The 23,687-nt window shown below is 41.9% G+C and overlaps 48 non-coding genes and 3 pseudogenes across 48 annotated transcripts; all 51 read left to right on the forward strand.

Annotated features, from left to right (window-relative positions):
- Positions 1-404: 404 nt before the first annotated feature.
- LOC145855414 (5S ribosomal RNA) lies at positions 405-523 on the forward strand. Its single transcript, XR_014376301.1, has one exon. It is a non-coding gene; the product is annotated as a 5S ribosomal RNA (ribosomal RNA).
- A 139-nt stretch (positions 524-662) lies between these two features.
- On the forward strand, positions 663-781 carry LOC145855415 (5S ribosomal RNA). Its single transcript, XR_014376302.1, has one exon. It is a non-coding gene; the product is annotated as a 5S ribosomal RNA (ribosomal RNA).
- Positions 782-1,190: 409 nt separating this feature from the next.
- On the forward strand, positions 1,191-1,309 carry LOC145855416 (5S ribosomal RNA). The gene has a single exon (XR_014376303.1). It is a non-coding gene; the product is annotated as a 5S ribosomal RNA (ribosomal RNA).
- Positions 1,310-1,718: 409 nt separating this feature from the next.
- LOC145855417 (5S ribosomal RNA) lies at positions 1,719-1,837 on the forward strand. The gene has a single exon (XR_014376304.1). It is a non-coding gene; the product is annotated as a 5S ribosomal RNA (ribosomal RNA).
- A 139-nt stretch (positions 1,838-1,976) lies between these two features.
- LOC145855418 (5S ribosomal RNA) lies at positions 1,977-2,095 on the forward strand. Its single transcript, XR_014376305.1, has one exon. It is a non-coding gene; the product is annotated as a 5S ribosomal RNA (ribosomal RNA).
- Positions 2,096-2,504: 409 nt separating this feature from the next.
- On the forward strand, positions 2,505-2,623 carry LOC145855419 (5S ribosomal RNA). The gene has a single exon (XR_014376306.1). It is a non-coding gene; the product is annotated as a 5S ribosomal RNA (ribosomal RNA).
- Positions 2,624-2,762: 139 nt separating this feature from the next.
- Positions 2,763-2,881, forward strand: LOC145855420 (5S ribosomal RNA). The gene has a single exon (XR_014376307.1). It is a non-coding gene; the product is annotated as a 5S ribosomal RNA (ribosomal RNA).
- A 409-nt stretch (positions 2,882-3,290) lies between these two features.
- On the forward strand, positions 3,291-3,409 carry LOC145855421 (5S ribosomal RNA). The gene has a single exon (XR_014376308.1). It is a non-coding gene; the product is annotated as a 5S ribosomal RNA (ribosomal RNA).
- Positions 3,410-3,818: 409 nt separating this feature from the next.
- On the forward strand, positions 3,819-3,937 carry LOC145855423 (5S ribosomal RNA). Its single transcript, XR_014376310.1, has one exon. It is a non-coding gene; the product is annotated as a 5S ribosomal RNA (ribosomal RNA).
- Positions 3,938-4,076: 139 nt separating this feature from the next.
- LOC145855424 (5S ribosomal RNA) lies at positions 4,077-4,195 on the forward strand. The gene has a single exon (XR_014376311.1). It is a non-coding gene; the product is annotated as a 5S ribosomal RNA (ribosomal RNA).
- A 409-nt stretch (positions 4,196-4,604) lies between these two features.
- Positions 4,605-4,713, forward strand: LOC145853280 (uncharacterized; annotated as a pseudogene).
- A 409-nt stretch (positions 4,714-5,122) lies between these two features.
- LOC145855425 (5S ribosomal RNA) lies at positions 5,123-5,241 on the forward strand. Its single transcript, XR_014376312.1, has one exon. It is a non-coding gene; the product is annotated as a 5S ribosomal RNA (ribosomal RNA).
- A 409-nt stretch (positions 5,242-5,650) lies between these two features.
- On the forward strand, positions 5,651-5,769 carry LOC145855426 (5S ribosomal RNA). The gene has a single exon (XR_014376313.1). It is a non-coding gene; the product is annotated as a 5S ribosomal RNA (ribosomal RNA).
- Positions 5,770-5,908: 139 nt separating this feature from the next.
- Positions 5,909-6,027, forward strand: LOC145855427 (5S ribosomal RNA). Its single transcript, XR_014376314.1, has one exon. It is a non-coding gene; the product is annotated as a 5S ribosomal RNA (ribosomal RNA).
- A 409-nt stretch (positions 6,028-6,436) lies between these two features.
- LOC145850806 (5S ribosomal RNA) lies at positions 6,437-6,555 on the forward strand. The gene has a single exon (XR_014372654.1). It is a non-coding gene; the product is annotated as a 5S ribosomal RNA (ribosomal RNA).
- A 399-nt stretch (positions 6,556-6,954) lies between these two features.
- LOC145855428 (5S ribosomal RNA) lies at positions 6,955-7,073 on the forward strand. Its single transcript, XR_014376315.1, has one exon. It is a non-coding gene; the product is annotated as a 5S ribosomal RNA (ribosomal RNA).
- Positions 7,074-7,482: 409 nt separating this feature from the next.
- On the forward strand, positions 7,483-7,601 carry LOC145855429 (5S ribosomal RNA). Its single transcript, XR_014376316.1, has one exon. It is a non-coding gene; the product is annotated as a 5S ribosomal RNA (ribosomal RNA).
- Positions 7,602-7,740: 139 nt separating this feature from the next.
- LOC145855430 (5S ribosomal RNA) lies at positions 7,741-7,859 on the forward strand. Its single transcript, XR_014376317.1, has one exon. It is a non-coding gene; the product is annotated as a 5S ribosomal RNA (ribosomal RNA).
- Positions 7,860-8,268: 409 nt separating this feature from the next.
- On the forward strand, positions 8,269-8,387 carry LOC145885539 (5S ribosomal RNA). The gene has a single exon (XR_014397122.1). It is a non-coding gene; the product is annotated as a 5S ribosomal RNA (ribosomal RNA).
- Positions 8,388-8,526: 139 nt separating this feature from the next.
- Positions 8,527-8,645, forward strand: LOC145855431 (5S ribosomal RNA). Its single transcript, XR_014376318.1, has one exon. It is a non-coding gene; the product is annotated as a 5S ribosomal RNA (ribosomal RNA).
- Positions 8,646-9,054: 409 nt separating this feature from the next.
- LOC145885897 (5S ribosomal RNA) lies at positions 9,055-9,173 on the forward strand. The gene has a single exon (XR_014397481.1). It is a non-coding gene; the product is annotated as a 5S ribosomal RNA (ribosomal RNA).
- A 409-nt stretch (positions 9,174-9,582) lies between these two features.
- LOC145855432 (5S ribosomal RNA) lies at positions 9,583-9,701 on the forward strand. The gene has a single exon (XR_014376319.1). It is a non-coding gene; the product is annotated as a 5S ribosomal RNA (ribosomal RNA).
- Positions 9,702-9,840: 139 nt separating this feature from the next.
- Positions 9,841-9,959, forward strand: LOC145855434 (5S ribosomal RNA). The gene has a single exon (XR_014376321.1). It is a non-coding gene; the product is annotated as a 5S ribosomal RNA (ribosomal RNA).
- A 409-nt stretch (positions 9,960-10,368) lies between these two features.
- On the forward strand, positions 10,369-10,487 carry LOC145855435 (5S ribosomal RNA). The gene has a single exon (XR_014376322.1). It is a non-coding gene; the product is annotated as a 5S ribosomal RNA (ribosomal RNA).
- Positions 10,488-10,626: 139 nt separating this feature from the next.
- LOC145884896 (5S ribosomal RNA) lies at positions 10,627-10,745 on the forward strand. Its single transcript, XR_014396476.1, has one exon. It is a non-coding gene; the product is annotated as a 5S ribosomal RNA (ribosomal RNA).
- A 409-nt stretch (positions 10,746-11,154) lies between these two features.
- Positions 11,155-11,273, forward strand: LOC145881754 (5S ribosomal RNA). The gene has a single exon (XR_014393324.1). It is a non-coding gene; the product is annotated as a 5S ribosomal RNA (ribosomal RNA).
- Positions 11,274-11,682: 409 nt separating this feature from the next.
- LOC145884706 (5S ribosomal RNA) lies at positions 11,683-11,801 on the forward strand. Its single transcript, XR_014396285.1, has one exon. It is a non-coding gene; the product is annotated as a 5S ribosomal RNA (ribosomal RNA).
- A 409-nt stretch (positions 11,802-12,210) lies between these two features.
- On the forward strand, positions 12,211-12,329 carry LOC145884707 (5S ribosomal RNA). The gene has a single exon (XR_014396286.1). It is a non-coding gene; the product is annotated as a 5S ribosomal RNA (ribosomal RNA).
- Positions 12,330-12,738: 409 nt separating this feature from the next.
- Positions 12,739-12,857, forward strand: LOC145855436 (5S ribosomal RNA). The gene has a single exon (XR_014376323.1). It is a non-coding gene; the product is annotated as a 5S ribosomal RNA (ribosomal RNA).
- A 139-nt stretch (positions 12,858-12,996) lies between these two features.
- On the forward strand, positions 12,997-13,115 carry LOC145852886 (uncharacterized; annotated as a pseudogene).
- A 409-nt stretch (positions 13,116-13,524) lies between these two features.
- Positions 13,525-13,643, forward strand: LOC145884897 (5S ribosomal RNA). The gene has a single exon (XR_014396477.1). It is a non-coding gene; the product is annotated as a 5S ribosomal RNA (ribosomal RNA).
- A 409-nt stretch (positions 13,644-14,052) lies between these two features.
- On the forward strand, positions 14,053-14,171 carry LOC145881755 (5S ribosomal RNA). The gene has a single exon (XR_014393325.1). It is a non-coding gene; the product is annotated as a 5S ribosomal RNA (ribosomal RNA).
- A 409-nt stretch (positions 14,172-14,580) lies between these two features.
- Positions 14,581-14,699, forward strand: LOC145884709 (5S ribosomal RNA). The gene has a single exon (XR_014396288.1). It is a non-coding gene; the product is annotated as a 5S ribosomal RNA (ribosomal RNA).
- A 409-nt stretch (positions 14,700-15,108) lies between these two features.
- On the forward strand, positions 15,109-15,227 carry LOC145884710 (5S ribosomal RNA). Its single transcript, XR_014396289.1, has one exon. It is a non-coding gene; the product is annotated as a 5S ribosomal RNA (ribosomal RNA).
- Positions 15,228-15,636: 409 nt separating this feature from the next.
- LOC145855437 (5S ribosomal RNA) lies at positions 15,637-15,755 on the forward strand. The gene has a single exon (XR_014376324.1). It is a non-coding gene; the product is annotated as a 5S ribosomal RNA (ribosomal RNA).
- A 139-nt stretch (positions 15,756-15,894) lies between these two features.
- On the forward strand, positions 15,895-16,013 carry LOC145852613 (uncharacterized; annotated as a pseudogene).
- Positions 16,014-16,422: 409 nt separating this feature from the next.
- Positions 16,423-16,541, forward strand: LOC145855438 (5S ribosomal RNA). Its single transcript, XR_014376325.1, has one exon. It is a non-coding gene; the product is annotated as a 5S ribosomal RNA (ribosomal RNA).
- A 409-nt stretch (positions 16,542-16,950) lies between these two features.
- LOC145855439 (5S ribosomal RNA) lies at positions 16,951-17,069 on the forward strand. The gene has a single exon (XR_014376326.1). It is a non-coding gene; the product is annotated as a 5S ribosomal RNA (ribosomal RNA).
- Positions 17,070-17,478: 409 nt separating this feature from the next.
- LOC145884711 (5S ribosomal RNA) lies at positions 17,479-17,597 on the forward strand. Its single transcript, XR_014396290.1, has one exon. It is a non-coding gene; the product is annotated as a 5S ribosomal RNA (ribosomal RNA).
- Positions 17,598-18,006: 409 nt separating this feature from the next.
- Positions 18,007-18,125, forward strand: LOC145855440 (5S ribosomal RNA). The gene has a single exon (XR_014376327.1). It is a non-coding gene; the product is annotated as a 5S ribosomal RNA (ribosomal RNA).
- A 409-nt stretch (positions 18,126-18,534) lies between these two features.
- LOC145855441 (5S ribosomal RNA) lies at positions 18,535-18,653 on the forward strand. Its single transcript, XR_014376328.1, has one exon. It is a non-coding gene; the product is annotated as a 5S ribosomal RNA (ribosomal RNA).
- Positions 18,654-19,062: 409 nt separating this feature from the next.
- On the forward strand, positions 19,063-19,181 carry LOC145884712 (5S ribosomal RNA). Its single transcript, XR_014396291.1, has one exon. It is a non-coding gene; the product is annotated as a 5S ribosomal RNA (ribosomal RNA).
- A 409-nt stretch (positions 19,182-19,590) lies between these two features.
- LOC145855442 (5S ribosomal RNA) lies at positions 19,591-19,709 on the forward strand. Its single transcript, XR_014376329.1, has one exon. It is a non-coding gene; the product is annotated as a 5S ribosomal RNA (ribosomal RNA).
- Positions 19,710-19,848: 139 nt separating this feature from the next.
- On the forward strand, positions 19,849-19,967 carry LOC145884850 (5S ribosomal RNA). Its single transcript, XR_014396430.1, has one exon. It is a non-coding gene; the product is annotated as a 5S ribosomal RNA (ribosomal RNA).
- Positions 19,968-20,376: 409 nt separating this feature from the next.
- LOC145884713 (5S ribosomal RNA) lies at positions 20,377-20,495 on the forward strand. The gene has a single exon (XR_014396292.1). It is a non-coding gene; the product is annotated as a 5S ribosomal RNA (ribosomal RNA).
- A 409-nt stretch (positions 20,496-20,904) lies between these two features.
- Positions 20,905-21,023, forward strand: LOC145855443 (5S ribosomal RNA). The gene has a single exon (XR_014376330.1). It is a non-coding gene; the product is annotated as a 5S ribosomal RNA (ribosomal RNA).
- A 409-nt stretch (positions 21,024-21,432) lies between these two features.
- On the forward strand, positions 21,433-21,551 carry LOC145855445 (5S ribosomal RNA). The gene has a single exon (XR_014376332.1). It is a non-coding gene; the product is annotated as a 5S ribosomal RNA (ribosomal RNA).
- Positions 21,552-21,960: 409 nt separating this feature from the next.
- On the forward strand, positions 21,961-22,079 carry LOC145884715 (5S ribosomal RNA). Its single transcript, XR_014396294.1, has one exon. It is a non-coding gene; the product is annotated as a 5S ribosomal RNA (ribosomal RNA).
- Positions 22,080-22,488: 409 nt separating this feature from the next.
- Positions 22,489-22,607, forward strand: LOC145855446 (5S ribosomal RNA). Its single transcript, XR_014376333.1, has one exon. It is a non-coding gene; the product is annotated as a 5S ribosomal RNA (ribosomal RNA).
- A 139-nt stretch (positions 22,608-22,746) lies between these two features.
- Positions 22,747-22,865, forward strand: LOC145884851 (5S ribosomal RNA). The gene has a single exon (XR_014396431.1). It is a non-coding gene; the product is annotated as a 5S ribosomal RNA (ribosomal RNA).
- Positions 22,866-23,274: 409 nt separating this feature from the next.
- LOC145885899 (5S ribosomal RNA) lies at positions 23,275-23,393 on the forward strand. The gene has a single exon (XR_014397483.1). It is a non-coding gene; the product is annotated as a 5S ribosomal RNA (ribosomal RNA).
- Positions 23,394-23,687: the final 294 nt, after the last annotated feature.

The raw sequence follows: 23,687 nt of genomic DNA on the forward strand, positions 1-23,687 counted from the left end.
TCCACGAGGGTGTGCCCCTGCACTATTTCATCAGCAACACTGCCTTGTAGTAAGCATTTAATGATGAATTGACTAAATGCAGCTTCCTGCCTTTTTAATAGGATCAAATTTCCTTGTGTTTTCAATTAGCATCTGCCTTGTATTTATAAGACAAACAAGAATATTGTTGCTGAATGCAGCTTGTGTGTGCTTTGTGCTCCTTTGCCCTGTTCAAATGATGAAAGGAAATAAAGTTTGTATTTTATCCAACTACCTGTGCTAAAAAGTGATGGGAACAGTGTTTGTAATTTCTTCTACTTTTTCAGTGACACAAAGTTCAAGCTGCTTATCTAATTGGTGAAAATGCAATGTCTGTTTATCACACTCACTTTGACTATATATGTTGTAGCAAGAGATTGTTTCTCGCTTACGGCCATACCAGCCTGGGTACGCCCGATCTCGTCTGATCTCGGAAGCTAAGCAGGGTCGGGCCTGGTTAGTACTTGGATGGGAGACCGCCTGGGAATACCAGGTGCTGTAAGCATTTTGTCCACGAGGGTGTGCCCCTGCACTATTTCATCAGCAACACTGCCTTGTATTAAGCATTTAATGATGAATTGACTAAATGTCTGTTTTATCAGACTCACTTTGACTATATATGTTGTAGCAAGAGATTGTTTCTCGCTTACGGCCATACCAGCCTGGGTACGCCCGATCTCGTCTGATCTCGGAAGCTAAGCAGGGTCGGGCCTGGTTAGTACTTGGATGGGAGACCGCCTGGGAATACCAGGTGCTGTAAGCATTTTGTCCACGAGGGTGTGCCCCTGCACTATTTCATCAGCAACACTGCCTTGTAGTAAGCATTTAATGATGAATTGACTAAATGCAGCTTCCTGCCTTTTTAATAGGATCAAATTTCCTTGTGTTTTCAATTAGCATCTGCCTTGTATTTATAAGACAAACAAGAATATTGTTGCTGAATGCAGCTTGTGTGTGCTTTGTGCTCCTTTGCCCTGTTCAAATGATGAAAGGAAATAAAGTTTGTATTTTATCCAACTACCTGTGCTAAAAAGTGATGGGAACAGTGTTTGTAATTTCTTCTACTTTTTCAGTGACACAAAGTTCAAGCTGCTTATCTAATTGGTGAAAATGCAATGTCTGTTTATCACACTCACTTTGACTATATATGTTGTAGCAAGAGATTGTTTCTCGCTTACGGCCATACCAGCCTGGGTACGCCCGATCTCGTCTGATCTCGGAAGCTAAGCAGGGTCGGGCCTGGTTAGTACTTGGATGGGAGACCGCCTGGGAATACCAGGTGCTGTAAGCATTTTGTCCACGAGGGTGTGCCCCTGCACTATTTCATCAGCAACACTGCCTTGTAGTAAGCATTTAATGATGAATTGACTAAATGCAGCTTCCTGCCTTTTTAATAGGATCAAATTTCCTTGTGTTTTCAATTAGCATCTGCCTTGTATTTATAAGACAAACAAGAATATTGTTGCTGAATGCAGCTTGTGTGTGCTTTGTGCTCCTTTGCCCTGTTCAAATGATGAAAGGAAATAAAGTTTGTATTTTATCCAACTACCTGTGCTAAAAAGTGATGGGAACAGTGTTTGTAATTTCTTCTACTTTTTCAGTGACACAAAGTTCAAGCTGCTTATCTAATTGGTGAAAATGCAATGTCTGTTTATCACACTCACTTTGACTATATATGTTGTAGCAAGAGATTTTTTCTCGCTTACGGCCATACCAGCCTGGGTACGCCCGATCTCGTCTGATCTCGGAAGCTAAGCAGGGTCGGGCCTGGTTAGTACTTGGATGGGAGACCGCCTGGGAATACCAGGTGCTGTAAGCATTTTGTCCACGAGGGTGTGCTCTTGCACTATTTCATCAGCAACACTGCCTTGTATTAAGCATTTAATGATGAATTGACTAAATGTCTGTTTTATCAGACTCACTTTGACTATATATGTTGTAGCAAGAGATTGTTTCTCGCTTACGGCCATACCAGCCTGGGTACGCCCGATCTCGTCTGATCTCGGAAGCTAAGCAGGGTCGGGCCTGGTTAGTACTTGGATGGGAGACCGCCTGGGAATACCAGGTGCTGTAAGCATTTTGTCCACGAGGGTGTGCCCCTGCACTATTTCATCAGCAACACTGCCTTGTAGTAAGCATTTAATGATGAATTGACTAAATGCAGCTTCCTGCCTTTTTAATAGGATCAAATTTCCTTGTGTTTTCAATTAGCATCTGCCTTGTATTTATAAGACAAACAAGAATATTGTTGCTGAATGCAGCTTGTGTGTGCTTTGTGCTCCTTTGCCCTGTTCAAATGATGAAAGGAAATAAAGTTTGTATTTTATCCAACTACCTGTGCTAAAAAGTGATGGGAACAGTGTTTGTAATTTCTTCTACTTTTTCAGTGACACAAAGTTCAAGCTGCTTATCTAATTGGTGAAAATGCAATGTCTGTTTATCACACTCACTTTGACTATATATGTTGTAGCAAGAGATTGTTTCTCGCTTACGGCCATACCAGCCTGGGTACGCCCGATCTCGTCTGATCTCGGAAGCTAAGCAGGGTCGGGCCTGGTTAGTACTTGGATGGGAGACCGCCTGGGAATACCAGGTGCTGTAAGCATTTTGTCCACGAGGGTGTGCCCCTGCACTATTTCATCAGCAACACTGCCTTGTATTAAGCATTTAATGATGAATTGACTAAATGTCTGTTTTATCAGACTCACTTTGACTATATATGTTGTAGCAAGAGATTGTTTCTCGCTTACGGCCATACCAGCCTGGGTACGCCCGATCTCGTCTGATCTCGGAAGCTAAGCAGGGTCGGGCCTGGTTAGTACTTGGATGGGAGACCGCCTGGGAATACCAGGTGCTGTAAGCATTTTGTCCACGAGGGTGTGCCCCTGCACTATTTCATCAGCAACACTGCCTTGTAGTAAGCATTTAATGATGAATTGACTAAATGCAGCTTCCTGCCTTTTTAATAGGATCAAATTTCCTTGTGTTTTCAATTAGCATCTGCCTTGTATTTATAAGACAAACAAGAATATTGTTGCTGAATGCAGCTTGTGTGTGCTTTGTGCTCCTTTGCCCTGTTCAAATGATGAAAGGAAATAAAGTTTGTATTTTATCCAACTACCTGTGCTAAAAAGTGATGGGAACAGTGTTTGTAATTTCTTCTACTTTTTCAGTGACACAAAGTTCAAGCTGCTTATCTAATTGGTGAAAATGCAATGTCTGTTTATCACACTCACTTTGACTATATATGTTGTAGCAAGAGATTGTTTCTCGCTTACGGCCATACCAGCCTGGGTACGCCCGATCTCGTCTGATCTCGGAAGCTAAGCAGGGTCGGGCCTGGTTAGTACTTGGATGGGAGACCGCCTGGGAATACCAGGTGCTGTAAGCATTTTGTCCACGAGGGTGTGCCCCTGCACTATTTCATCAGCAACACTGCCTTGTAGTAAGCATTTAATGATGAATTGACTAAATGCAGCTTCCTGCCTTTTTAATAGGATCAAATTTCCTTGTGTTTTCAATTAGCATCTGCCTTGTATTTATAAGACAAACAAGAATATTGTTGCTGAATGCAGCTTGTGTGTGCTTTGTGCTCCTTTGCCCTGTTCAAATGATGAAAGGAAATAAAGTTTGTATTTTATCCAACTACCTGTGCTAAAAAGTGATGGGAACAGTGTTTGTAATTTCTTCTACTTTTTCAGTGACACAAAGTTCAAGCTGCTTATCTAATTGGTGAAAATGCAATGTCTGTTTATCACACTCACTTTGACTATATATGTTGTAGCAAGAGATTTTTTCTCGCTTACGGCCATACCAGCCTGGGTACGCCCGATCTCGTCTGATCTCGGAAGCTAAGCAGGGTCGGGCCTGGTTAGTACTTGGATGGGAGACCGCCTGGGAATACCAGGTGCTGTAAGCATTTTGTCCACGAGGGTGTGCTCTTGCACTATTTCATCAGCAACACTGCCTTGTATTAAGCATTTAATGATGAATTGACTAAATGTCTGTTTTATCAGACTCACTTTGACTATATATGTTGTAGCAAGAGATTGTTTCTCGCTTACGGCCATACCAGCCTGGGTACGCCCGATCTCGTCTGATCTCGGAAGCTAAGCAGGGTCGGGCCTGGTTAGTACTTGGATGGGAGACCGCCTGGGAATACCAGGTGCTGTAAGCATTTTGTCCACGAGGGTGTGCCCCTGCACTATTTCATCAGCAACACTGCCTTGTAGTAAGCATTTAATGATGAATTGACTAAATGCAGCTTCCTGCCTTTTTAATAGGATCAAATTTCCTTGTGTTTTCAATTAGCATCTGCCTTGTATTTATAAGACAAACAAGAATATTGTTGCTGAATGCAGCTTGTGTGTGCTTTGTGCTCCTTTGCCCTGTTCAAATGATGAAAGGAAATAAAGTTTGTATTTTATCCAACTACCTGTGCTAAAAAGTGATGGGAACAGTGTTTGTAATTTCTTCTACTTTTTCAGTGACACAAAGTTCAAGCTGCTTATCTAATTGGTGAAAATGCAATGTCTGTTTATCACACTCACTTTGACTATATATGTTGTAGCAAGAGATTGTTTCTCGCTTACGGCCATACCAGCCTGGGTACGCCTGATCTCGGAAGCTAAGCAGGGTCGGGCCTGGTTAGTACTTGGATGGGAGACCGCCTGGGAATACCAGGTGCTGTAAGCATTTTGTCCACGAGGGTGTGCCCCTGCACTATTTCATCAGCAACACTGCCTTGTAGTAAGCATTTAATGATGAATTGACTAAATGCAGCTTCCTGCCTTTTTAATAGGATCAAATTTCCTTGTGTTTTCAATTAGCATCTGCCTTGTATTTATAAGACAAACAAGAATATTGTTGCTGAATGCAGCTTGTGTGTGCTTTGTGCTCCTTTGCCCTGTTCAAATGATGAAAGGAAATAAAGTTTGTATTTTATCCAACTACCTGTGCTAAAAAGTGATGGGAACAGTGTTTGTAATTTCTTCTACTTTTTCAGTGACACAAAGTTCAAGCTGCTTATCTAATTGGTGAAAATGCAATGTCTGTTTATCACACTCACTTTGACTATATATGTTGTAGCAAGAGATTGTTTCTCGCTTACGGCCATACCAGCCTGGGTACGCCCGATCTCGTCTGATCTCGGAAGCTAAGCAGGGTCGGGCCTGGTTAGTACTTGGATGGGAGACCGCCTGGGAATACCAGGTGCTGTAAGCATTTTGTCCACGAGGGTGTGCCCCTGCACTATTTCATCAGCAACACTGCCTTGTAGTAAGCATTTAATGATGAATTGACTAAATGCAGCTTCCTGCCTTTTTAATAGGATCAAATTTCCTTGTGTTTTCAATTAGCATCTGCCTTGTATTTATAAGACAAACAAGAATATTGTTGCTGAATGCAGCTTGTGTGTGCTTTGTGCTCCTTTGCCCTGTTCAAATGATGAAAGGAAATAAAGTTTGTATTTTATCCAACTACCTGTGCTAAAAAGTGATGGGAACAGTGTTTGTAATTTCTTCTACTTTTTCAGTGACACAAAGTTCAAGCTGCTTATCTAATTGGTGAAAATGCAATGTCTGTTTATCACACTCACTTTGACTATATATGTTGTAGCAAGAGATTTTTTCTCGCTTACGGCCATACCAGCCTGGGTACGCCCGATCTCGTCTGATCTCGGAAGCTAAGCAGGGTCGGGCCTGGTTAGTACTTGGATGGGAGACCGCCTGGGAATACCAGGTGCTGTAAGCATTTTGTCCACGAGGGTGTGCGCTTGCACTATTTCATCAGCAACACTGCCTTGTATTAAGCATTTAATGATGAATTGACTAAATGTCTGTTTTATCAGACTCACTTTGACTATATATGTTGTAGCAAGAGATTGTTTCTCGCTTACGGCCATACCAGCCTGGGTACGCCCGATCTCGTCTGATCTCGGAAGCTAAGCAGGGTCGGGCCTGGTTAGTACTTGGATGGGAGACCGCCTGGGAATACCAGGTGCTGTAAGCATTTTGTCCACGAGGGTGTGCTCTTGCACTATTTCATCAGCAACACTGCCTTGTAGTAAGCATTTAATGATGAATTGACTAAATGCAGCTTCCTGCCTTTTTAATAGGATCAAATTTCCTTGTGTTTTCAATTAGCATCTGCCTTGTATTTATAAGACAAACAAGAATATTGTTGCTGAATGCAGCTTGTGTGTGCTTTGTGCTCCTTTGCCCTGTTCAAATGATGAAAGGAAATAAAGTTTGTATTTTATCCAACTACCTGTGCTAAAAAGTGATGGGAACAGTGTTTGTAATTTCTTCTACTTTTTCAGTGACACAAAGTTCAAGCTGCTTATCTAATTGGTGAAAATGCAATGTCTGTTTATCACACTCACTTTGACTATATATGTTGTAGCAAGAGATTGTTTCTCGCTTACGGCCATACCAGCCTGGGTACGCCCGATCTCGTCTGATCTCGGAAGCTAAGCAATGTCGGGCCTGGTTAGTACTTGGATGGGAGACCGCCTGGGAATACCAGGTGCTGTAAGCATTTTGTCCACGAGGGTGTGCCCCTGCACTATTTCATCAGCAACACTGCCTTGTAGTAAGCATTTAATGATGAATTGACTAAATGCAGCTTCCTGCCTTTTTAATAGGATCAAATTTCCTTGTGTTTTCAATTAGCATCTGCCTTGTATTTATAAGACAAACAAGAATATTGTTGCTGAATGCAGCTTTGTGCTCCTTTGCCCTGTTCAAATGATGAAAGGAAATAAAGTTTGTATTTTATCCAACTACCTGTGCTAAAAAGTGATGGGAACAGTGTTTGTAATTTCTTCTACTTTTTCAGTGACACAAAGTTCAAGCTGCTTATCTAATTGGTGAAAATGCAATGTCTGTTTATCACACTCACTTTGACTATATATGTTGTAGCAAGAGATTGTTTCTCGCTTACGGCCATACCAGCCTGGGTACGCCCGATCTCGTCTGATCTCGGAAGCTAAGCAGGGTCGGGCCTGGTTAGTACTTGGATGGGAGACCGCCTGGGAATACCAGGTGCTGTAAGCATTTTGTCCACGAGGGTGTGCCCCTGCACTATTTCATCAGCAACACTGCCTTGTAGTAAGCATTTAATGATGAATTGACTAAATGCAGCTTCCTGCCTTTTTAATAGGATCAAATTTCCTTGTGTTTTCAATTAGCATCTGCCTTGTATTTATAAGACAAACAAGAATATTGTTGCTGAATGCAGCTTGTGTGTGCTTTGTGCTCCTTTGCCCTGTTCAAATGATGAAAGGAAATAAAGTTTGTATTTTATCCAACTACCTGTGCTAAAAAGTGATGGGAACAGTGTTTGTAATTTCTTCTACTTTTTCAGTGACACAAAGTTCAAGCTGCTTATCTAATTGGTGAAAATGCAATGTCTGTTTATCACACTCACTTTGACTATATATGTTGTAGCAAGAGATTTTTTCTCGCTTACGGCCATACCAGCCTGGGTACGCCCGATCTCGTCTGATCTCGGAAGCTAAGCAGGGTCGGGCCTGGTTAGTACTTGGATGGGAGACCGCCTGGGAATACCAGGTGCTGTAAGCATTTTGTCCACGAGGGTGTGCTCTTGCACTATTTCATCAGCAACACTGCCTTGTATTAAGCATTTAATGATGAATTGACTAAATGTCTGTTTTATCAGACTCACTTTGACTATATATGTTGTAGCAAGAGATTGTTTCTCGCTTACGGCCATACCAGCCTGGGTACGCCCGATCTCGTCTGATCTCGGAAGCTAAGCAGGGTCGGGCCTGGTTAGTACTTGGATGGGAGACCGCCTGGGAATACCAGGTGCTGTAAGCATTTTGTCCACGAGGGTGTGCCCCTGCACTATTTCATCAGCAACACTGCCTTGTAGTAAGCATTTAATGATGAATTGACTAAATGCAGCTTCCTGCCTTTTTAATAGGATCAAATTTCCTTGTGTTTTCAATTAGCATCTGCCTTGTATTTATAAGACAAACAAGAATATTGTTGCTGAATGCAGCTTGTGTGTGCTTTGTGCTCCTTTGCCCTGTTCAAATGATGAAAGGAAATAAAGTTTGTATTTTATCCAACTACCTGTGCTAAAAAGTGATGGGAACAGTGTTTGTAATTTCTTCTACTTTTTCAGTGACACAAAGTTCAAGCTGCTTATCTAATTGGTGAAAATGCAATGTCTGTTTATCACACTCACTTTGACTATATATGTTGTAGCAAGAGATTGTTTCTCGCTTACGGCCATACCAGCCTGGGTACGCCCGATCTCGTCTGATCTCGGAAGCTAAGCAGGGTCGGGCCTGGTTAGTACTTGGATGGGAGACCGCCTGGGGATACCAGGTGCTGTAAGCATTTTGTCCACGAGGGTGTGCGCTTGCACTATTTCATCAGCAACACTGCCTTGTATTAAGCATTTAATGATGAATTGACTAAATGTCTGTTTTATCAGACTCACTTTGACTATATATGTTGTAGCAAGAGATTGTTTCTCGCTTACGGCCATACCAGCCTGGGTACGCCCGATCTCGTCTGATCTCGGAAGCTAAGCAGGGTCGGGCCTGGTTAGTACTTGGATGGGAGACCGCCTGGGAATACCAGGTGCTGTAAGCATTTTGTCCACGAGGGTGTGCCCCTGCACTATTTCATCAGCAACACTGCCTTGTAGTAAGCATTTAATGATGAATTGACTAAATGCAGCTTCCTGCCTTTTTAATAGGATCAAATTTCCTTGTGTTTTCAATTAGCATCTGCCTTGTATTTATAAGACAAACAAGAATATTGTTGCTGAATGCAGCTTGTGTGTGCTTTGTGCTCCTTTGCCCTGTTCAAATGATGAAAGGAAATAAAGTTTGTATTTTATCCAACTACCTGTGCTAAAAAGTGATGGGAACAGTGTTTGTAATTTCTTCTACTTTTTCAGTGACACAAAGTTCAAGCTGCTTATCTAATTGGTGAAAATGCAATGTCTGTTTATCACACTCACTTTGACTATATATGTTGTAGCAAGAGATTGTTTCTCGCTTACGGCCATACCAGCCTGGGTACTCCCGATCTCGTCTGATCTCGGAAGCTAAGCAGGGTCGGGCCTGGTTAGTACTTGGATGAGAGACCGCCTGGGAATACCAGGTGCTGTAAGCATTTTGTCCACGAGGGTGTGCCCCTGCACTATTTCATCAGCAACACTGCCTTGTAGTAAGCATTTAATGATGAATTGACTAAATGCAGCTTCCTGCCTTTTTAATAGGATCAAATTTCCTTGTGTTTTCAATTAGCATCTGCCTTGTATTTATAAGACAAACAAGAATATTGTTGCTGAATGCAGCTTGTGTGTGCTTTGTGCTCCTTTGCCCTGTTCAAATGATGAAAGGAAATAAAGTTTGTATTTTATCCAACTACCTGTGCTAAAAAGTGATGGGAACAGTGTTTGTAATTTCTTCTACTTTTTCAGTGACACAAAGTTCAAGCTGCTTATCTAATTGGTGAAAATGCAATGTCTGTTTATCACACTCACTTTGACTATATATGTTGTAGCAAGAGATTTTTTCTCGCTTACGGCCATACCAGCCTGGGTACGCCCGATCTCGTCTGATCTCGGAAGCTAAGCAGGGTCGGGCCTGGTTAGTACTTGGATGGGAGACCGCCTGGGAATACCAGGTGCTGTAAGCATTTTGTCCACGAGGGTGTGCTCTTGCACTATTTCATCAGCAACACTGCCTTGTATTAAGCATTTAATGATGAATTGACTAAATGTCTGTTTTATCAGACTCACTTTGACTATATATGTTGTAGCAAGAGATTGTTTCTCGCTTACGGCCATACCAGCCTGGGTACGCCCGATCTCGTCTGATCTCGGAAGCTAAGCAGGGTCGGGCCTGGTTAGTACTTGGATGGGAGACCGCCTGGGAATACCAGGTGCTGTAAGCATTTTGTCCACGAGGGTGTGCCCCTGCACTATTTCATCAGCAACACTGCCTTGTAGTAAGCATTTAATGATGAATTGACTAAATGCAGCTTCCTGCCTTTTTAATAGGATCAAATTTCCTTGTGTTTTCAATTAGCATCTGCCTTGTATTTATAAGACAAACAAGAATATTGTTGCTGAATGCAGCTTGTGTGTGCTTTGTGCTCCTTTGCCCTGTTCAAATGATGAAAGGAAATAAAGTTTGTATTTTATCCAACTACCTGTGCTAAAAAGTGATGGGAACAGTGTTTGTAATTTCTTCTACTTTTTCAGTGACACAAAGTTCAAGCTGCTTATCTAATTGGTGAAAATGCAATGTCTGTTTATCACACTCACTTTGACTATATATGTTGTAGCAAGAGATTGTTTCTCGCTTACGGCCATACCAGCCTGGGTACGCCCGATCTCGTCTGATCTCGGAAGCTAAGCAGGGTCGGGCCTGGTTAGTACTTGGATGGGAGACCGCCTGGGAATACCAGGTGCTGTAAGCATTTTGTCCACGAGGGTGTGCTCTTGCACTATTTCATCAGCAACACTGCCTTGTATTAAGCATTTAATGATGAATTGACTAAATGTCTGTTTTATCAGACTCACTTTGACTATATATGTTGTAGCAAGAGATTGTTTCTCGCTTACGGCCATACCAGCCTGGGTACGCCCGATCTCGTCTGATCTCGGAAGCTAAGCATGGTCGGGCCTGGTTAGTACTTGGATGGGAGACCGCCTGGGAATACCAGGTGCTGTAAGCATTTTGTCCACGAGGGTGTGCCCCTGCACTATTTCATCAGCAACACTGCCTTGTAGTAAGCATTTAATGATGAATTGACTAAATGCAGCTTCCTGCCTTTTTAATAGGATCAAATTTCCTTGTGTTTTCAATTAGCATCTGCCTTGTATTTATAAGACAAACAAGAATATTGTTGCTGAATGCAGCTTGTGTGTGCTTTGTGCTCCTTTGCCCTGTTCAAATGATGAAAGGAAATAAAGTTTGTATTTTATCCAACTACCTGTGCTAAAAAGTGATGGGAACAGTGTTTGTAATTTCTTCTACTTTTTCAGTGACACAAAGTTCAAGCTGCTTATCTAATTGGTGAAAATGCAATGTCTGTTTATCACACTCACTTTGACTATATATGTTGTAGCAAGAGATTGTTTCTCGCTTACGGCCATACCATCCTGGGTACGCCCGATCTCGTCTGATCTCGGAAGCTAAGCATGGTCGGGCCTGGTTAGTACTTGGATGGGAGACCGCCTGGGAATACCAGGTGCTGTAAGCATTTTGTCCACGAGGGTGTGCCCCTGCACTATTTCATCAGCAACACTGCCTTGTAGTAAGCATTTAATGATGAATTGACTAAATGCAGCTTCCTGCCTTTTTAATAGGATCAAATTTCCTTGTGTTTTCAATTAGCATCTGCCTTGTATTTATAAGACAAACAAGAATATTGTTGCTGAATGCAGCTTGTGTGTGCTTTGTGCTCCTTTGCCCTGTTCAAATGATGAAAGGAAATAAAGTTTGTATTTTATCCAACTACCTGTGCTAAAAAGTGATGGGAACAGTGTTTGTAATTTCTTCTACTTTTTCAGTGACACAAAGTTCAAGCTGCTTATCTAATTGGTGAAAATGCAATGTCTGTTTATCACACTCACTTTGAATATATATGTTGTAGCAAGAGATTGTTTCTCGCTTACGGCCATACCAGCCTGGGTACGCCCGATCTCGTCTGATCTCGGAAGCTAAGCACGGTCGGGCCTGGTTAGTACTTGGATGGGAGACCGCCTGGGAATACCAGGTGCTGTAAGCATTTTGTCCACGAGGGTGTGCCCCTGCACTATTTCATCAGCAACACTGCCTTGTAGTAAGCATTTAATGATGAATTGACTAAATGCAGCTTCCTGCCTTTTTAATAGGATCAAATTTCCTTGTGTTTTCAATTAGCATCTGCCTTGTATTTATAAGACAAACAAGAATATTGTTGCTGAATGCAGCTTGTGTGTGCTTTGTGCTCCTTTGCCCTGTTCAAATGATGAAAGGAAATAAAGTTTGTATTTTATCCAACTACCTGTGCTAAAAAGTGATGGGAACAGTGTTTGTAATTTCTTCTACTTTTTCAGTGACACAAAGTTCAAGCTGCTTATCTAATTGGTGAAAATGCAATGTCTGTTTATCACACTCACTTTGACTATATATGTTGTAGCAAGAGATTGTTTCTCGCTTACGGCCATACCAGCCTGGGTACGCCCGATCTCGTCTGATCTCGGAAGCTAAGCACGGTCGGGCCTGGTTAGTACTTGGATGGGAGACCGCCTGGGAATACCAGGTGCTGTAAGCATTTTGTCCACGAGGGTGTGCCCCTGCACTATTTCATCAGCAACACTGCCTTGTAGTAAGCATTTAATGATGAATTGACTAAATGCAGCTTCCTGCCTTTTTAATAGGATCAAATTTCCTTGTGTTTTCAATTAGCATCTGCCTTGTATTTATAAGACAAACAAGAATATTGTTGCTGAATGCAGCTTGTGTGTGCTTTGTGCTCCTTTGCCCTGTTCAAATGATGAAAGGAAATAAAGTTTGTATTTTATCCAACTACCTGTGCTAAAAAGTGATGGGAACAGTGTTTGTAATTTCTTCTACTTTTTCAGTGACACAAAGTTCAAGCTGCTTATCTAATTGGTGAAAATGCAATGTCTGTTTATCACACTCACTTTGACTATATATGTTGTAGCAAGAGATTGTTTCTCGCTTACGGCCATACCAGCCTGGGTACGCCCGATCTCGTCTGATCTCGGAAGCTAAGCAGGGTCGGGCCTGGTTAGTACTTGGATGGGAGACCGCCTGGGAATACCAGGTGCTGTAAGCATTTTGTCCACGAGGGTGTGCTCTTGCACTATTTCATCAGCAACACTGCCTTGTATTAAGCATTTAATGATGAATTGACTAAATGTCTGTTTTATCAGACTCACTTTGACTATATATGTTGTAGCAAGAGATTGTTTCTCGCTTACGGCCATACCAGCCTGGGTACGCCCGATCTCGTCTCATCTCGGCAGCTAAGCATGGTCGGGCCTGGTTAGTACTTGGATGGGAGACCGCCTGGGAATACCAGGTGCTGTAAGCATTTTGTCCACGAGGGTGTGCCCCTGCACTATTTCATCAGCAACACTGCCTTGTAGTAAGCATTTAATGATGAATTGACTAAATGCAGCTTCCTGCCTTTTTAATAGGATCAAATTTCCTTGTGTTTTCAATCAGCATCTGCCTTGTATTTATAAGACAAACAAGAATATTGTTGCTGAATGCAGCTTGTGTGTGCTTTGTGCTCCTTTGCCCTGTTCAAATGATGAAAGGAAATAAAGTTTGTATTTTATCCAACTACCTGTGCTAAAAAGTGATGGGAACAGTGTTTGTAATTTCTTCTACTTTTTCAGTGACACAAAGTTCAAGCTGCTTATCTAATTGGTGAAAATGCAATGTCTGTTTATCACACTCACTTTGACTATATATGTTGTAGCAAGAGATTGTTTCTCGCTTACGGCCATACCAGCCTGGGTACGCCCGATCTCGTCTGATCTCGGAAGCTAAGCATGGTCGGGCCTGGTTAGTACTTGGATGGGAGACCGCCTGGGAATACCAGGTGCTGTAAGCATTTTGTCCACGAGGGTGTGCCCCTGCACTATTTCATCAGCAACACTGCCTTGTAGTAAGCATTTAATGATGAATTGACTAAATGCAGCTTCCTGCCTTTTTAATAGGATCAAATTTCCTTGTGTTTTCAATTAGCATCTGCCTTGTATTTATAAGACAAACAAGAATATTGTTGCTGAATGCAGCTTGTGTGTGCTTTGTGCTCCTTTGCCCTGTTCAAATGATGAAAGGAAATAAAGTTTGTATTTTATCCAACTACCTGTGCTAAAAAGTGATGGGAACAGTGTTTGTAATTTCTTCTACTTTTTCAGTGACACAAAGTTCAAGCTGCTTATCTAATTGGTGAAAATGCAATGTCTGTTTATCACACTCACTTTGACTATATATGTTGTAGCAAGAGATTGTTTCTCGCTTACGGCCATACCATCCTGGGTACGCCCGATCTCGTCTGATCTCGGAAGCTAAGCATGGTCGGGCCTGGTTAGTACTTGGATGGGAGACCGCCTGGGAATACCAGGTGCTGTAAGCATTTTGTCCACGAGGGTGTGCCCCTGCACTATTTCATCAGCAACACTGCCTTGTAGTAAGCATTTAATGATGAATTGACTAAATGCAGCTTCCTGCCTTTTTAATAGGATCAAATTTCCTTGTGTTTTCAATTAGCATCTGCCTTGTATTTATAAGACAAACAAGAATATTGTTGCTGAATGCAGCTTGTGTGTGCTTTGTGCTCCTTTGCCCTGTTCAAATGATGAAAGGAAATAAAGTTTGTATTTTATCCAACTACCTGTGCTAAAAAGTGATGGGAACAGTGTTTGTAATTTCTTCTACTTTTTCAGTGACACAAAGTTCAAGCTGCTTATCTAATTGGTGAAAATGCAATGTCTGTTTATCACACTCACTTTGAATATATATGTTGTAGCAAGAGATTGTTTCTCGCTTACGGCCATACCAGCCTGGGTACGCCCGATCTCGTCTGATCTCGGAAGCTAAGCACGGTCGGGCCTGGTTAGTACTTGGATGGGAGACCGCCTGGGAATACCAGGTGCTGTAAGCATTTTGTCCACGAGGGTGTGCCCCTGCACTATTTCATCAGCAACACTGCCTTGTAGTAAGCATTTAATGATGAATTGACTAAATGCAGCTTCCTGCCTTTTTAATAGGATCAAATTTCCTTGTGTTTTCAATTAGCATCTGCCTTGTATTTATAAGACAAACAAGAATATTGTTGCTGAATGCAGCTTGTGTGTGCTTTGTGCTCCTTTGCCCTGTTCAAATGATGAAAGGAAATAAAGTTTGTATTTTATCCAACTACCTGTGCTAAAAAGTGATGGGAACAGTGTTTGTAATTTCTTCTACTTTTTCAGTGACACAAAGTTCAAGCTGCTTATCTAATTGGTGAAAATGCAATGTCTGTTTATCACACTCACTTTGACTATATATGTTGTAGCAAGAGATTGTTTCTCGCTTACGGCCATACCAGCCTGGGTACGCCCGATCTCGTCTGATCTCGGAAGCTAAGCACGGTCGGGCCTGGTTAGTACTTGGATGGGAGACCGCCTGGGAATACCAGGTGCTGTAAGCATTTTGTCCACGAGGGTGTGCCCCTGCACTATTTCATCAGCAACACTGCCTTGTAGTAAGCATTTAATGATGAATTGACTAAATGCAGCTTCCTGCCTTTTTAATAGGATCAAATTTCCTTGTGTTTTCAATTAGCATCTGCCTTGTATTTATAAGACAAACAAGAATATTGTTGCTGAATGCAGCTTGTGTGTGCTTTGTGCTCCTTTGCCCTGTTCAAATGATGAAAGGAAATAAAGTTTGTATTTTATCCAACTACCTGTGCTAAAAAGTGATGGGAACAGTGTTTGTAATTTCTTCTACTTTTTCAGTGACACAAAGTTCAAGCTGCTTATCTAATTGGTGAAAATGCAATGTCTGTTTATCACACTCACTTTGACTATATATGTTGTAGCAAGAGATTGTTTCTCGCTTACGGCCATACCAGCCTGGGTACGCCCGATCTCGTCTGATCTCGGAAGCTAAGCAGGGTCGGGCCTGGTTAGTACTTGGATGGGAGACCGCCTGGGAATACCAGGTGCTGTAAGCATTTTGTCCACGAGGGTGTGCTCTTGCACTATTTCATCAGCAACACTGCCTTGTATTAAGCATTTAATGATGAATTGACTAAATGTCTGTTTTATCAGACTCACTTTGACTATATATGTTGTAGCAAGAGATTGTTTCTCGCTTACGGCCATACCAGCCTGGGTACGCCCGATCTCGTCTCATCTCGGAAGCTAAGCATGGTCGGGCCTGGTTAGTACTTGGATGGGAGACCGCCTGGGAATACCAGGTGCTGTAAGCATTTTGTCCACGAGGGTGTGCCCCTGCACTATTTCATCAGCAACACTGCCTTGTAGTAAGCATTTAATGATGAATTGACTAAATGCAGCTTCCTGCCTTTTTAATAGGATCAAATTTCCTTGTGTTTTCAATCAGCATCTGCCTTGTATTTATAAGACAAACAAGAATATTGTTGCTGAATGCAGCTTGTGTGTGCTTTGTGCTCCTTTGCCCTGTTCAAATGATGAAAGGAAATAAAGTTTGTATTTTATCCAACTACCTGTGCTAAAAAGTGATGGGAACAGTGTTTGTAATTTCTTCTACTTTTTCAGTGACACAAAGTTCAAGCTGCTTATCTAATTGGTGAAAATGCAATGTCTGTTTATCACACTCACTTTGACTATATATGTTGTAGCAAGAGATTGTTTCTCGCTTACGGCCATACCAGCCTGGGTACGCCCGATCTCGTCTGATCTCGGAAGCTAAGCAGGGTCGGGCCTGGTTAGTACTTGGATGGGAGACCGCCTGGGAATACCAGGTGCTGTAAGCATTTTGTCCACGAGGGTGTGCCCCTGCACTATTTCATCAGCAACACTGCCTTGTAGTAAGCATTTAATGATGAATTGACTAAATGCAGCTTCCTGCCTTTTTAATAGGATCAAATTTCCTTGTGTTTTCAATTAGCATCTGCCTTGTATTTATAAGACAAACAAGAATATTGTTGCTGAATGCAGCTTGTGTGTGCTTTGTGCTCCTTTGCCCTGTTCAAATGATGAAAGGAAATAAAGTTTGTATTTTATCCAACTACCTGTGCTAAAAAGTGATGGGAACAGTGTTTGTAATTTCTTCTACTTTTTCAGTGACACAAAGTTCAAGCTGCTTATCTAATTGGTGAAAATGCAATGTCTGTTTATCACACTCACTTTGACTATATATGTTGTAGCAAGAGATTGTTTCTCGCTTACGGCCATACCAGCCTGGGTACGCCCGATCTCGTCTGATCTCGGAAGCTAAGCAGGGTCGGGCCTGGTTAGTACTTGGATGGGAGACCGCCTGGGAATACCAGGTGCTGTAAGCATTTTGTCCACGAGGGTGTGCCCCTGCACTATTTCATCAGCAACACTGCCTTGTAGTAAGCATTTAATGATGAATTGACTAAATGCAGCTTCCTGCCTTTTTAATAGGATCAAATTTCCTTGTGTTTTCAATTAGCATCTGCCTTGTATTTATAAGACAAACAAGAATATTGTTGCTGAATGCAGCTTGTGTGTGCTTTGTGCTCCTTTGCCCTGTTCAAATGATGAAAGGAAATAAAGTTTGTATTTTATCCAACTACCTGTGCTAAAAAGTGATGGGAACAGTGTTTGTAATTTCTTCTACTTTTTCAGTGACACAAAGTTCAAGCTGCTTATCTAATTGGTGAAAATGCAATGTCTGTTTATCACACTCACTTTGACTATATATGTTGTAGCAAGAGATTGTTTCTCGCTTACGGCCATACCAGCCTGGGTACGCCCGATCTCGTCTGATCTCGGAAGCTAAGCACGGTCGGGCCTGGTTAGTACTTGGATGGGAGACCGCCTGGGAATACCAGGTGCTGTAAGCATTTTGTCCACGAGGGTGTGCCCCTGCACTATTTCATCAGCAACACTGCCTTGTAGTAAGCATTTAATGATGAATTGACTAAATGCAGCTTCCTGCCTTTTTAATAGGATCAAATTTCCTTGTGTTTTCAATTAGCATCTGCCTTGTATTTATAAGACAAACAAGAATATTGTTGCTGAATGCAGCTTGTGTGTGCTTTGTGCTCCTTTGCCCTGTTCAAATGATGAAAGGAAATAAAGTTTGTATTTTATCCAACTACCTGTGCTAAAAAGTGATGGGAACAGTGTTTGTAATTTCTTCTACTTTTTCAGTGACACAAAGTTCAAGCTGCTTATCTAATTGGTGAAAATGCAATGTCTGTTTATCACACTCACTTTGACTATATATGTTGTAGCAAGAGATTGTTTCTCGCTTACGGCCATACCAGCCTGGGTACGCCCGATCTCGTCTGATCTCGGAAGCTAAGCAGGGTCGGGCCTGGTTAGTACTTGGATGGGAGACCGCCTGGGAATACCAGGTGCTGTAAGCATTTTGTCCACGAGGGTGTGCCCCTGCACTATTTCATCAGCAACACTGCCTTGTAGTAAGCATTTAATGATGAATTGACTAAATGCAGCTTCCTGCCTTTTTAATAGGATCAAATTTCCTTGTGTTTTCAATTAGCATCTGCCTTGTATTTATAAGACAAACAAGAATATTGTTGCTGAATGCAGCTTGTGTGTGCTTTGTGCTCCTTTGCCCTGTTCAAATGATGAAAGGAAATAAAGTTTGTATTTTATCCAACTACCTGTGCTAAAAAGTGATGGGAACAGTGTTTGTAATTTCTTCTACTTTTTCAGTGACACAAAGTTCAAGCTGCTTATCTAATTGGTGAAAATGCAATGTCTGTTTATCACACTCACTTTGACTATATATGTTGTAGCAAGAGATTGTTTCTCGCTTACGGCCATACCAGCCTGGGTACGCCCGATCTCGTCTGATCTCGGAAGCTAAGCAGGGTCGGGCCTGGTTAGTACTTGGATGGGAGACCGCCTGGGAATACCAGGTGCTGTAAGCATTTTGTCCACGAGGGTGTGCCCCTGCACTATTTCATCAGCAACACTGCCTTGTAGTAAGCATTTAATGATGAATTGACTAAATGCAGCTTCCTGCCTTTTTAATAGGATCAAATTTCCTTGTGTTTTCAATTAGCATCTGCCTTGTATTTATAAGACAAACAAGAATATTGTTGCTGAATGCAGCTTGTGTGTGCTTTGTGCTCCTTTGCCCTGTTCAAATGATGAAAGGAAATAAAGTTTGTATTTTATCCAACTACCTGTGCTAAAAAGTGATGGGAACAGTGTTTGTAATTTCTTCTACTTTTTCAGTGACACAAAGTTCAAGCTGCTTATCTAATTGGTGAAAATGCAATGTCTGTTTATCACACTCACTTTGACTATATATGTTGTAGCAAGAGATTGTTTCTCGCTTACGGCCATACCAGCCTGGGTACGCCCGATCTCGTCTGATCTCGGAAGCTAAGCACGGTCGGGCCTGGTTAGTACTTGGATGGGAGACCGCCTGGGAATACCAGGTGCTGTAAGCATTTTGTCCACGAGGGTGTGCCCCTGCACTATTTCATCAGCAACACTGCCTTGTAGTAAGCATTTAATGATGAATTGACTAAATGCAGCTTCCTGCCTTTTTAATAGGATCAAATTTCCTTGTGTTTTCAATTAGCATCTGCCTTGTATTTATAAGACAAACAAGAATATTGTTGCTGAATGCAGCTTGTGTGTGCTTTGTGCTCCTTTGCCCTGTTCAAATGATGAAAGGAAATAAAGTTTGTATTTTATCCAACTACCTGTGCTAAAAAGTGATGGGAACAGTGTTTGTAATTTCTTCTACTTTTTCAGTGACACAAAGTTCAAGCTGCTTATCTAATTGGTGAAAATGCAATGTCTGTTTATCACACTCACTTTGACTATATATGTTGTAGCAAGAGATTGTTTCTCGCTTACGGCCATACCAGCCTGGGTACGCCCGATCTCGTCTGATCTCGGAAGCTAAGCAGGGTCGGGCCTGGTTAGTACTTGGATGGGAGACCGCCTGGGAATACCAGGTGCTGTAAGCATTTTGTCCACGAGGGTGTGCTCTTGCACTATTTCATCAGCAACACTGCCTTGTATTAAGCATTTAATGATGAATTGACTAAATGTCTGTTTTATCAGACTCACTTTGACTATATATGTTGTAGCAAGAGATTGTTTCTCGCTTACGGCCATACCAGCCTGGGTACGCCCGATCTCGTCTGATCTCGGAAGCTAAGCAGGGTCGGTCCTGGTTAGTACTTGGATGGGAGACCGCCTGGGAATACCAGGTGCTGTAAGCATTTTGTCCACGAGGGTGTGCCCCTGCACTATTTCATCAGCAACACTGCCTTGTAGTAAGCATTTAATGATGAATTGACTAAATGCAGCTTCCTGCCTTTTTAATAGGATCAAATTTCCTTGTGTTTTCAATTAGCATCTGCCTTGTATTTATAAGACAAACAAGAATATTGTTGCTGAATGCAGCTTGTGTGTGCTTTGTGCTCCTTTGCCCTGTTCAAATGATGAAAGGAAATAAAGTTTGTATTTTATCCAACTACCTGTGCTAAAAAGTGATGGGAACAGTGTTTGTAATTTCTTCTACTTTTTCAGTGACACAAAGTTCAAGCTGCTTATCTAATTGGTGAAAATGCAATGTCTGTTTATCACACTCACTTTGACTATATATGTTGTAGCAAGAGATTGTTTCTCGCTTACGGCCATACCAGCCTGGGTACGCCCGATCTCGTCTGATCTCGGAAGCTAAGCACGGTCGGGCCTGGTTAGTACTTGGATGGGAGACCGCCTGGGAATACCAGGTGCTGTAAGCATTTTGTCCACGAGGGTGTGCCCCTGCACTATTTCATCAGCAACACTGCCTTGTAGTAAGCATTTAATGATGAATTGACTAAATGCAGCTTCCTGCCTTTTTAATAGGATCAAATTTCCTTGTGTTTTCAATTAGCATCTGCCTTGTATTTATAAGACAAACAAGAATATTGTTGCTGAATGCAGCTTGTGTGTGCTTTGTGCTCCTTTGCCCTGTTCAAATGATGAAAGGAAATAAAGTTTGTATTTTATCCAACTACCTGTGCTAAAAAGTGATGGGAACAGTGTTTGTAATTTCTTCTACTTTTTCAGTGACACAAAGTTCAAGCTGCTTATCTAATTGGTGAAAATGCAATGTCTGTTTATCACACTCACTTTGACTATATATGTTGTAGCAAGAGATTGTTTCTCGCTTACGGCCATACCAGCCTGGGTACGCCCGATCTCGTCTGATCTCGGAAGCTAAGCAGGGTCGGGCCTGGTTAGTACTTGGATGGGAGACCGCCTGGGAATACCAGGTGCTGTAAGCATTTTGTCCACGAGGGTGTGCCCCTGCACTATTTCATCAGCAACACTGCCTTGTAGTAAGCATTTAATGATGAATTGACTAAATGCAGCTTCCTGCCTTTTTAATAGGATCAAATTTCCTTGTGTTTTCAATTAGCATCTGCCTTGTATTTATAAGACAAACAAGAATATTGTTGCTGAATGCAGCTTGTGTGTGCTTTGTGCTCCTTTGCCCTGTTCAAATGATGAAAGGAAATAAAGTTTGTATTTTATCCAACTACCTGTGCTAAAAAGTGATGGGAACAGTGTTTGTAATTTCTTCTACTTTTTCAGTGACACAAAGTTCAAGCTGCTTATCTAATTGGTGAAAATGCAATGTCTGTTTATCACACTCACTTTGACTATATATGTTGTAGCAAGAGATTGTTTCTCGCTTACGGCCATACCAGCCTGGGTACGCCCGATCTCGTCTGATCTCGGAAGCTAAGCAGGGTCGGGCCTGGTTAGTACTTGGATGGGAGACCGCCTGGGAATACCAGGTGCTGTAAGCATTTTGTCCACGAGGGTGTGCCCCTGCACTATTTCATCAGCAACACTGCCTTGTAGTAAGCATTTAATGATGAATTGACTAAATGCAGCTTCCTGCCTTTTTAATAGGATCAAATTTCCTTGTGTTTTCAATTAGCATCTGCCTTGTATTTATAAGACAAACAAGAATATTGTTGCTGAATGCAGCTTGTGTGTGCTTTGTGCTCCTTTGCCCTGTTCAAATGATGAAAGGAAATAAAGTTTGTATTTTATCCAACTACCTGTGCTAAAAAGTGATGGGAACAGTGTTTGTAATTTCTTCTACTTTTTCAGTGACACAAAGTTCAAGCTGCTTATCTAATTGGTGAAAATGCAATGTCTGTTTATCACACTCACTTTGACTATATATGTTGTAGCAAGAGATTGTTTCTCGCTTACGGCCATACCAGCCTGGGTACGCCCGATCTCGTCTGATCTCGGAAGCTAAGCACGGTCGGGCCTGGTTAGTACTTGGATGGGAGACCGCCTGGGAATACCAGGTGCTGTAAGCATTTTGTCCACGAGGGTGTGCCCCTGCACTATTTCATCAGCAACACTGCCTTGTAGTAAGCATTTAATGATGAATTGACTAAATGCAGCTTCCTGCCTTTTTAATAGGATCAAATTTCCTTGTGTTTTCAATTAGCATCTGCCTTGTATTTATAAGACAAACAAGAATATTGTTGCTGAATGCAGCTTGTGTGTGCTTTGTGCTCCTTTGCCCTGTTCAAATGATGAAAGGAAATAAAGTTTGTATTTTATCCAACTACCTGTGCTAAAAAGTGATGGGAACAGTGTTTGTAATTTCTTCTACTTTTTCAGTGACACAAAGTTCAAGCTGCTTATCTAATTGGTGAAAATGCAATGTCTGTTTATCACACTCACTTTGACTATATATGTTGTAGCAAGAGATTGTTTCTCGCTTACGGCCATACCAGCCTGGGTACGCCCGATCTCGTCTGATCTCGGAAGCTAAGCAGGGTCGGGCCTGGTTAGTACTTGGATGGGAGACCGCCTGGGAATACCAGGTGCTGTAAGCATTTTGTCCACGAGGGTGTGCTCTTGCACTATTTCATCAGCAACACTGCCTTGTATTAAGCATTTAATGATGAATTGACTAAATGTCTGTTTTATCAGACTCACTTTGACTATATATGTTGTAGCAAGAGATTGTTTCTCGCTTACGGCCATACCAGCCTGGGTACGCCCGATCTCGTCTGATCTCGGAAGCTAAGCAGGGTCGGTCCTGGTTAGTACTTGGATGGGAGACCGCCTGGGAATACCAGGTGCTGTAAGCATTTTGTCCACGAGGGTGTGCCCCTGCACTATTTCATCAGCAACACTGCCTTGTAGTAAGCATTTAATGATGAATTGACTAAATGCAGCTTCCTGCCTTTTTAATAGGATCAAATTTCCTTGTGTTTTCAATTAGCATCTGCCTTGTATTTATAAGACAAACAAGAATATTGTTGCTGAATGCAGCTTGTGTGTGCTTTGTGCTCCTTTGCCCTGTTCAAATGATGAAAGGAAATAAAGTTTGTATTTTATCCAACTACCTGTGCTAAAAAGTGATGGGAACAGTGTTTGTAATTTCTTCTACTTTTTCAGTGACACAAAGTTCAAGCTGCTTATCTAATTGGTGAAAATGCAATGTCTGTTTATCACACTCACTTTGACTATATATGTTGTAGCAAGAGATTGTTTCTCGCTTACGGCCATACCAGCCTGGGTACTCCCGATCTCGTCTGATCTCGGAAGCTAAGCAGGGTCGGGCCTGGTTAGTACTTGGATGAGAGACCGCCTGGGAATACCAGGTGCTGTAAGCATTTTGTCCACGAGGGTGTGCCCCTGCACTATTTCATCAGCAACACTGCCTTGTAGTAAGCATTTAATGATGAATTGACTAAATGCAGCTTCCTGCCTTTTTAATAGGATCAAATTTCCTTGTGTTTTCAATTAGCATCTGCCTTGTATTTATAAGACAAACAAGAATATTGTTGCTGAATGCAGCTTGTGTGTGCTTTGTGCTCCTTTGCCCTGTTCAAATGATGAAAGGAAATAAAGTTTGTATTTTATCCAACTACCTGTGCTAAAAAGTGATGGGAACAGTGTTTGTAATT

This window comes from Salmo salar, chromosome 08 (assembly GCF_965601325.2).
Source record: "Salmo salar chromosome 08, fSalSal1, whole genome shotgun sequence".
NCBI classification, from domain to species: Eukaryota; Metazoa; Chordata; class Actinopteri; order Salmoniformes; family Salmonidae; genus Salmo; species Salmo salar.